A 10,175-nucleotide genomic window follows, 5' to 3' on the forward strand; every position below is an offset into this window, starting at 1 on the left:
GTTGTAACCTTGAAACTGGCTGAAAGCGTGTAGAAACCGTGCCTCCTTTTCTTCCTCCCCACCCCTACAGTGAATAAATTGGGAGGAAAATCAGATGAGATGATAGCCTACGCTAAGGAAACCAAAAGTGGTATTAAAATGTTCATTTAGTGTGGTTTCAATTTACAGATACAGACATATTCCAGTTCATATATATATATGGACAAGTTAACCCTTAGAAGTATTTGTACTGCTAGATATTAGGGGGAAAAAAAATCTAATGTCATTAATATGGAACAAAAATATAAATATGGTGCAACTTTCAAATCTTAGTGGTATTCCTACTTGTTATTTCTCATTTGCAGCAGTGCCTGTGAGAATAAGGGAATGGTACACATTCAGAGGTTGATGATAAACAAAGAGGATAGTCCTCGAGGTTCTTCATTAGTGAAGAACACATCACATTTCCAGATAGCACTTTTGCTGAACATGCTAGGCCATCTGCTCATGAGGCTTTTGGTTTCATTTCAGATACAACTGGCTTCAGCCCATCTCTAGCAGTCAATAAAAAGAAAGTTTCTAAAAAATGAATTACCATCCCAAAACACAAATCACTTTTTGCAAATGTTGTGATAAAGTTTCTGAGCAATTCAAAGTGGGCTACCATATGTGCAAACCTCTGTGGGCTGGTGAGGAGGAAGACATTCCCATTGTAGCTCTCTGAGGCCATGTATATTTTCATTTTAATACACCAGCACTAAAATCTATATTCATTCTCTTTTTTTGTTGGTCACTCCTGAAAAAAGCTTTTGTTTAGTTTAAATATCCAGGTTTCACAATTGTTTTTCCTTTTCAAAGCAGAATGTTAATGTCAGTAATCCTAAAAATGCAGCGAAAAGGACAAATATGTCATGTTGGTTGGAAGAAATTTATGGATGTTTTCTAGTGCATCCTCTCACTTGAAACAGGACTATCATCAACTCGAGATCAGGTCAGGTTTGACTTTTTCCAGCCAGCTGCTGAAAATCTCCAAGGGTGGGCGAAATCCTGATTTCTCTGGGTAACCTCTTCAACTGCTGCATTACTGTCCTGGTGACAAATTGTTCCCAAATGGCCAACCTGAGCCTCCCACCCACAATTTGAGTTCACTGTTTGCTTTCAACAAAACAGTATAATGTAGAGAGCCAGCAAAGGCTGTAAGAACCATTTAAGTATCAGGCAAACTTGATCAACAAAAGTCAGGTAGAACCCAAAGGGATGCAATTTCTGTCTGCCCATTGGCACTGAAGTCTAAGTCTTCTGCGTGCAGCACTTTATTAATAATCCTGTGTCCACAAGCATTTCCAACTTGCAAGCGGTATCAGAAGGGATCGTCAGAAGCAATTAACTATCCGCATTTGATCTAGCGTCAGCTACTACTTTTCAAAATGCCATACATCAAAAAGAGAGTCTGACGGAGACCGCAGAGGTCTCTACTTGTCCCAGGAAGGACAGCAAGGAACTGCTGGGGCTGTTGCTGCTGAGTATTATCAGTAACTTGTTCTAAAAGGCAGGTTTCCTGCATGCTTTGGCAGACAAAGCACTCACTGTTTTATAAGCTTACACCAAAAATTTGACATAGGTGATTTAAACTTCTCATATAGTAATCTGTACATAATTAAAAATGGCATTTGTGGTTCATCAGTAGCCTCCTGACACTGGAAGAGCAGGTGTTTTGTTGACATTTTAAGATCTGGATGGTCTTTGAATTTGAAATTCTCTCTCAGTGCAATAACCTGCTGATTGCCAAGCTCCAGCGCTGAGAGCCTTTCAGCAAGGAGGGGCACAGCGGGGGGCTGTGGGCTTTGGAAAGACACTTCACTTGTTTTGATTGTTTCGGGTAGCCTGGAATCTAGTGCCACATTTTGTTGAACCTCTATTACCTTTTAGGCAAAATAAGCACTGTCTGGGCTAGGCAGCTGTTTATGGAGGTATAACGTCAAATAAATTAGTAGACTGCTCAGTCTAAGCTGAAGAATTGAGGCTCTTGACTCTTTGGATCAAGCTGAATGGCCTAATGGTTGAAGAACCTTCTCAGGGCTGACACAGTTACTTCTGTGCAGCACTGTTTGCTGTGTGATAAATCTTGCATTCCTATTGCCCGTGTTGTTGCCATTTTGTAAATATTTGGAAGACTTCAGCCTTGAGGGTCACTGATCTGGCACCTTTCAAAAGCACAACGCTCAGAGCATGTCAAATGGACCGGACCCAAAGATTTAAGGTGGAGCTGAGGCACCCAGCCCCCAGGCTGGAGCAGCTCTGTGCCAAGATGTTGAAACCAGAACATGGGTGCACTTTGGACTCACACACTCCTAGCTAAATATGAGTACAAAACCTTTCAAGATGAAGGCTAAGGGACAAGTGTGGAGCTGGATTAGACATTTCTAAAAATAATCATCAGGCATTGTACATGAGCAAGATCTATAAATGTGTATGGGGGGTGGATATTAATAGGGTAACAATAGTAACGACTGTGTCCACAGTTACAATACTAAATATTACAGTAGAATCAGGTGTTTGGGGAGGACTGCACCTTCTCATTATTCCAAGTAGAAGCAAAACTTCCCTCAGAATTGGAAGACTTACCCTTTAAACAAATCATTCTCTAGCCAACTTCTGCAAGGACCTTGAAGCTTACGCTACTGCTTTTGATGCTAATTACTGTCTAGAAACAAAGAGTAGGCCACTTCTGATGGCCAGTGTGATGCTAGCTGCTTTTCAGAGCTCCGGGTCATATCCCCAGTTGATGTAACCTGGCATAGCTGTACTGGAGACACTACAGACACACTCATTGGTATCAGATCATGAATGACCTCATTGTTGCTTCCCTCCATTTGCTGTCATTTAGAGCAGGAATACTAACCAGAAAAAGGAAAAGTTATTTTGCAAACACTTTAAATACAATTCCTTATTCTCATATTTGCAATAACTAACATTAACTGTTAAACGGTGAATGAGTGAGAGGCACCAGTTATTCACATCTTCTGGGTGTGCTTTAAAAGTCTCTTTTCTCCAGACTGTGCCAGAAGACAAGCAGCTCACCCAAAACCCAACATGTTGCATTGCCAATAAATCACAATGCAAAATGCTTTGTTTTACTATCAGTTAAAATTCTGTTTAAAATAAAGTGAATTGCGACATTTTAATTTTATTTAGTGATTTGTCATTAGCATAATTCCCTGAGTTTGTGGTTAGAAAAACACTCTATGGGAAGATGGATACCATTGTAGTAGAGAAAATATTTCCCTAATATTTGACTTCCTGTAAACTTTTAAGGACAAAATTTTAAGATTCAGTAAAGAAAAAAATACTTAACAATTCCTGCACATATTTTACTGCTTTCAAAGTTGTTGAGACAGAAACTTGTAAAGGTATCAATTTTATTTTAATAGATGATAGAATAATACACCATCTTCCAGCAGATGAATAATTACACTATAACATTTTTCTGCTTCATGAAGATTTCCCCTGACTTTGGTAGGGGTTCTAAATGTGAAAGACTTACAGGCTCAAGTACTTGGTGGTGTTTTCAGAGCTGAAATAATATCTGTTATAAGCACAAAATTTCCAGCAGATGCTCCTCACTATGTCATTGAACTTCTTAAGTAGTCTTTCAGTTTGAGTTCAATGAGATTGTTCAGGCTTTTAAAGCTAAGCATGTGCTTAAGTGATATACTGGATGAAGCCGAACTTTTTTTCTAAAATATATATATATATGTATATAAATATATAAAAAATGAAAAATATAACTTAAAGTTTTATAGAATGAAATGATTGATAGGGATACTTTAACAAGTAACCTGATATAAAAAGATTCATTAAGTAAACTAATTTTTATTCTCCTCTAAAGTCCAAGCACTGAGTTAGAAATCTAAATTCAAATAGAGGTAAACTTTAATTTTGAGAGAAGATCAAGCAGCACAAAATTTCTCAGGAATTTGGTACCACTAATTAGGTATTTCTTTTACTTTTGTAAATGTTTATTGCAAATTACCTAAGAAAAAATGCATCAAATTCTAGGTATAACTCCAATATAGTATCACAGAAATGTAATTAGGTGTAACAGAAATGAATACAGAATTCAACATAAAATGGTTATGTTTTCAACCATCCTATGCTATGTGATATAAAATTGTGTCTGAGACAATAGAGAATACTATAAGGTATCACAAAAAACAATAGGAAAGGCTTGTTTTTCAATTAAATGGGACCTTTTCCAAAATAAGGAAGGAAATATGATAATTTATATTCTGAATATATACAAGTTGAAATTTACAGGGGCCTGTTGAATACATATATCACCATTTAGTGCTTGTGAATGTAATACAAGAGCATAATGGATGTTGGGATGACACATCTTTGAAGCTGATGCAACTGGTTACTGACCTTCACAGGTTCTTTTCCTACAAATGTAGGAGAAGTGATGCTTCTATCTGGAGTAAGGGGACGGAAATGAAGCTACAGACAAAAACACAGCTCACCCAGAAACTGAAACTGGGCAGGAGGGTACCGTGAGGTGGAAATACCTGTGTGCTTCTGGAAGCAGAAGCCACGTGTGATGTGCAAAACAGAAACAGAAACATCCAGCAGACAGGAAAAGCAGGAAGCGATGGATCTGGTGGAAGAAAAACGTAATGGCTAGAGGAAGGCTTGGAAATGTAAATGAATGAAACACTCCATTTTAGTCTGAGCTGGAAATCAGGCCTTTGCTCTCCGTAGAGAAATGGGGTTGCATCAAGGAAATGTTTGATCCCACTCACCACCAATTTTTCCTCCTGGAAGGAAAAAAAATCAATTATGATCAATGTTTTTCAAGGTAAACAATTATTTTCCTTTTTTAAATACATCTTTTCTGGTTTAGGAATTTCTTGATGTGGTCTCATGTGCCTACATTTGCAGTAGCCATTTGTTTGCTTGGTGTTTGTGAACTCCATCTTGGCCTACTTTTGCACACTCATGGGTGGCATGACTAGGAGACTGCTGCTTCAGTTACACCACTGAAAATGTATTGTATCTGAAAATATACTGGTTTAGCTCCTCCAGCATTTGCGGAGTATAACTCAAACTATGAAGCAATCTTTTGAATTTGAATTAAAATGTGGACAACTCCACTAATTCAAATGCATTCCCCCATGTGCACAACACTACACTTTTTGAAGTTTTTAACCAGGCCTTGAGTATTAGGCCAGAAGTACGTTTATAGGGAATATTTTTAAAACCAAAACACTTTTCAAAGACAAGGCTTTCTAGGTATAGCCATTTTTAACTGATTTTAGAAAGACTGTGTTAGAAGACACATAGTGATAACCAGTGAGCTCCGCATGGCTCCAGCTCACAGCTGATAGAAAATGGATGGATTCAAGTAATTCCCTTCCTTCATTTTCCACACTCCTTTTCCCTAGTAATCAAGCATTCCCTTGACTGTGCTATAGACACAAACCAGAATAACTTTCAAGTGTTCCTTCCATCACTTCAACACTATAATCCACTCAAACTCCACTGCTTAATTTCGGTTATAGCATGAGTGTCCATGCACAAATGAACCACCAAAAGGGTGTTTCTGAGCGGGTCTAGATATCCAAGAAGGTATAAATGCCTCCATCTACTGCTGTCTTCTCTTCATCAGCTACTTACTGTGATGACCCATAGACTGCATTACATGCTGATGTGTGGAGTTTTTTTAAGAGCTTGTGTAGTCAGCAGGTGGATGACCAAAATGCTGCCATCTCACTTACAAGTGTGTAGTGAGTAGGGAGTGTAGTGTCAGGACAAGGGGTAATGGGTTTAAGCTGAAGGAGGATCGATTTAGATTAGATGTTAGAAAGAAATTCTTTACTATGAGGGTGGTGAGGTACTGGAACAGGTTGCCCAGAGAAGTTGTGGAGGCCCCATCCCTGGAAGTGTTCAAGGCCAGGTTGGACGAGGCTTTAGGCAACCTGGTCTAGTGGAGGGTGTCCCTGCCCGCAGCAGGGGGGTTGGAACTAGATGATCTTTGAGGTCCCTTCCAACCCAAACCATTCTATGCTTCTATGATTTTATGATATCTTAGGGAACAAATCCCAATTCTTTTACCTCTTGGACCCAACTCTTATGAGTTTTTGCTTACAAATTACATGTTCTCTCCTATTTTGAAAGCCCAGTGCTTGAATTTGTAGGGCTGGATCTATTTCTCTATTCCTACATTTTTTTAGTGGCATCAGTTCTCCTATGGAGATGATACCCAGGAAAATATCACCTCCCTTCTCATATATTGGCCATCTTTGGACACCAATCTGAGTACATGTGTAGAGAGGAACTCCAGTGCCTTCTAATACCACAACAAATTGCACATGGCGTCAGTCTCAACTTAGCCTGTGGCAAACCTGGAAGGTAACCATGGGCATATGCTGGCTGCATATGTATTTCCCACTTCTTCTTTTAAAGGATCTGTGCTTGCTCCACTCTGTACTTTAGGGAGATACTAAGATAAAGTAACTTCTGAGGTCCGATTTTAGACCTGCCTGAGCTTAGTCTTTATCCACCCACAGAAGATTTAATGGAGCAAAAGTATCTATTTAGGATAGAGTTCAAAGCACAGCCTCTACCCCACCCCCTGCCCAAGTTCTTTAATCAAAACACCTCCCATAGGTGTTCTCCATGCATATTTAGCAACCTCAATGGCTTTAGTGGCCAACTTCAGGCTTTGACAGATTTGCAGCACAAGATTAAAATCAGATGACTGACATAATGATGAGCCATTACTGCCTGCCCCAGCCTTGCCATGACACCTCTGAGGCAAGAACATACATGAACCCGTGAACGAGCTGAGTGTCACTCATTAAATGACAAAGGACTAATTCAGATTTTGTTTACTTTAATATGGGCAAGTGAAAACTGATGGATCAGGAGCTGATTCATGGGCAAATGAAATGTCTTCACCTGAAGAGTGGGAGGATCAGACAGGTGGAAGAGAACGGCTCCAGATTTTAATCTGCTGGGGCACTGCTGTCAAAACCTTATACTCTGAGATTCAAACCACTTCTGTATCGGCTTCAAATAAAGAGATTCCCAAGGAGAAGAAACAGTTAAGGTAATAAACACAGAGACTAAAAGAAAGAAGCAGTGTATAAGTCATCCTGAAGTACCTCTAATTTGTTTTTTTAAAGTCAATCATAAAAAGTGCTGGGCAATCTTGAGTACCTTTAACTGATCACATATTAACTCTGAATGACTGGCTGCTACGCCAGGTTTTGGATTTTTCATACACTGTTTGAAATTACTGTGCTATGATGTTTGCTTTTGTTTTTCACAGTTAGGCTTAATTCAGACTGTTATGTTCAATAAAATATAGACCCAAATCCTTTAAATAAGATCTTTATCATGACATGACTGATCAGACCACTTATACAAAGTAATGTCAGATGAGCAAGTGATGCAAGAAGTTAACAAAACCTGAAGAACACCAATATATCACATTTAAAGGCATGGTTTAAAAGATCCGTAGCTCTAATATATTGATAAACTGTGATCCAGAAGTGGCTAATGAGGAGGAAAAGCTGATTGTGCAAGACTATAGTTAGCACCTTGGGAATTACTGTCAGCTCTAGTCTAAGACATCAGGATTTAGAAATCCTGCGACTGGGTCATGTTATTCAAGTCGCATTTCAGGTCTATATGAGATTTTTCTCCTTTAAACCTCATTTGTTAACTGCATTTCTTTTCAGTGTAAATGTGAACACACAAGCATGCATTTGGTACCTGTGTATATCTCCACTTTTTGACATAAAATGTGATTTTAGTTTATAATTACCCTGTGTTTTTATTGCTAATTAACTTCCATGTACACAGTAACTCTTAGCATTGCTGTTCAAAAATTTTCTTCTGCACTTTGATCTGCTCAGCAGTGCTCCGCCTGCTCTGCGCCTGCCAAGACAGTTCACAAGTTGTTGAGTGTACTACTGATTTTATTTCAGTTTAGGAGGTCTAGTTTCCTTTTTAAACCTTTTCTGCCTTTTTTTTTTTAATGTATCTTCCATATGTGTTTGCCCTGTTTTGAAATGGTCAACATTGCTGACATAAATGCTTAATCATTTTAGGAAGATACTCCAGCCAGTGATTTGCTTTTGTTTGTGATAGCATATTTCCTGCATTTCCCTATGCGGGGTTTTAGAAATGTCTGTGGGTGAATTCCCAGTTGCATTAAAGCCAGTAGTATTATCATCCTTGATGACAATCCCATCTGGATTTTACTTTCTCCCTTTCCACTGCTTCTACCGTCTAACCATGTGGCTCATATAATATTCTTACATCACAGTCCATCAATACTGCACTTGCTAATATTTTTAGGATTTTTCATCTGCAATCTTCATCATTCATTCTTTTCACTTGAGTAACTGTGTACTCTTAAGACTTTATCTTGAGCTGTTTCTGTTTGCAAATCACAATATTTCACTTTCTTACTGCTGATTCATCCTATAGTGGACAGGGCTGTTGAGAGCTGATTTTCTACATTCCCTCCTCTCCTCTCCTCTCCTCTCCCCTCCTCTCCTCTCCCCTCCTCTCCTCTCCTCTTCTCTCCCTCACCTGTCTTCCAATTTGTGCTATAGCTATGTTCAGTACTCCAGAGAAATGAAAATTGTCCAGATGTTGTTTATATACATACACCTGCCAGTTAATGAGTTAATACATGATATTTGTTTTTATAGTAGTACAAACACTCTTTAGTTGCCCAAATATTTGTTGCTTGCAAAGATTGCACTATTCCCAAGGCAAATAAAAATGAATTACAGCAATGAAAAGTAAAAAGTACATTTTGAAGGTTACAAAGTCAGGTATTAGAAAGTGTGGTGAGTTGACCCTGGCTAGGGGCCAGGTGCCCACCAGAGCCGCTCTATCACTCCCCTCATTCACTAGACAGGGGAGAAAAGGTGTAACAAAACACTTGTGGGTTGAGATAAGGACAGGGAGAGATCACTCACTAATTGTCATCACAAGCAAACCAGACTGAACTTAGAGAGAAAAATTAATCTAATTTATTACCAAAGAAAACAGAGTAGAGGAATGAGAAATACAATCAAATCTTAAAACACCTCCCCCCACCCCTCCCATCTTCCCGGGCTCAACTTCACTCCCGGCTTCAACCTCCTCCCCCCTCAGCGGCACAGGGGGACAGGGAATGGGGGTTACGGTCAGTTCATCACATGTTGTTTCTGCCACTTCTTCATCCTCAGGGGGAGGACTCTTCTCAACATTCCCCTGCTCCAGCGTGGGGTCCCTCTCACGGGAGACAGTCCTTCATGAACTGCTCCAATGTGAGTCCTTCCCACGGGCTGCAGTTCTTCATGAACTGCTCCAGCGTGGGCCTCTCCCACAGGGTGCAGACCTTCAGGAGCAAACTGCTCCAGCGTGGGTCCTCCATGGGGTCACAAGTCCTGCCAGCAAACCTGCTCCGGCGTGGGCTCCTCTCTCCACGGGTCCACAGGTCCTGCCAGGAGCTTGCTCCAACGTGGGCTTCCCATGGGGCCACAGCCTCCTTCAGGTGCCTCCACCTGCTCCAGCGTGGGGTCCTCCACAGGCTGCAGGTGGAATCTCTACACCCCCTCATCCTTCCTCCATGGGCTGCAGGGGGACAGCCTGCTTCACCATGGTCTTCTCCACGGGCTGCAGGGGGATCTCCGCTCCGGCGCCTGGAGCACCTCCTCCCCCTCCTTCTGCACTGACCTTGGTGTCTGCAGAGTTTCTTACATCTTCTCACTCCTCTCTCCGGCTGCAAAAGCTCTCTCTAACTAACTGTTTTATTTTCCTTCTTAAATAAGTTATCACAGAGGCACTGATGGGCTTGGCCTCGGCCAGTGGCGGGTCCGTCTTGGAGCCGGCTGGCATTGGCTCTATCAGACACAGGGGGAGCTTCTAGCAGCTTCTCACAGAAGCCACCATGTAGCCCCCCCCCGCTACCAAAACCTTGCCATGCAAACCCAACACAGAAAGGTAGGAAATTCCAGAATTGTAGGCCTTTAATGAAAGTAACTATGACATAGTTCCATTTATTTTTCATCAAAACTCTGCCAAATTCTGTCTATATAATCCTGTGCAGGGAATAAGGCATTCTTCAAAATTTTGTGACGTTACTCAGGGTATGCAGCTGAGTACCTTACCATATTGCAAATATAAATTTTGTT

Source organism: Grus americana, chromosome 2, assembly GCF_028858705.1.
Source record: "Grus americana isolate bGruAme1 chromosome 2, bGruAme1.mat, whole genome shotgun sequence".
Lineage (NCBI taxonomy): Eukaryota > Metazoa > Chordata > Aves > Gruiformes > Gruidae > Grus > Grus americana.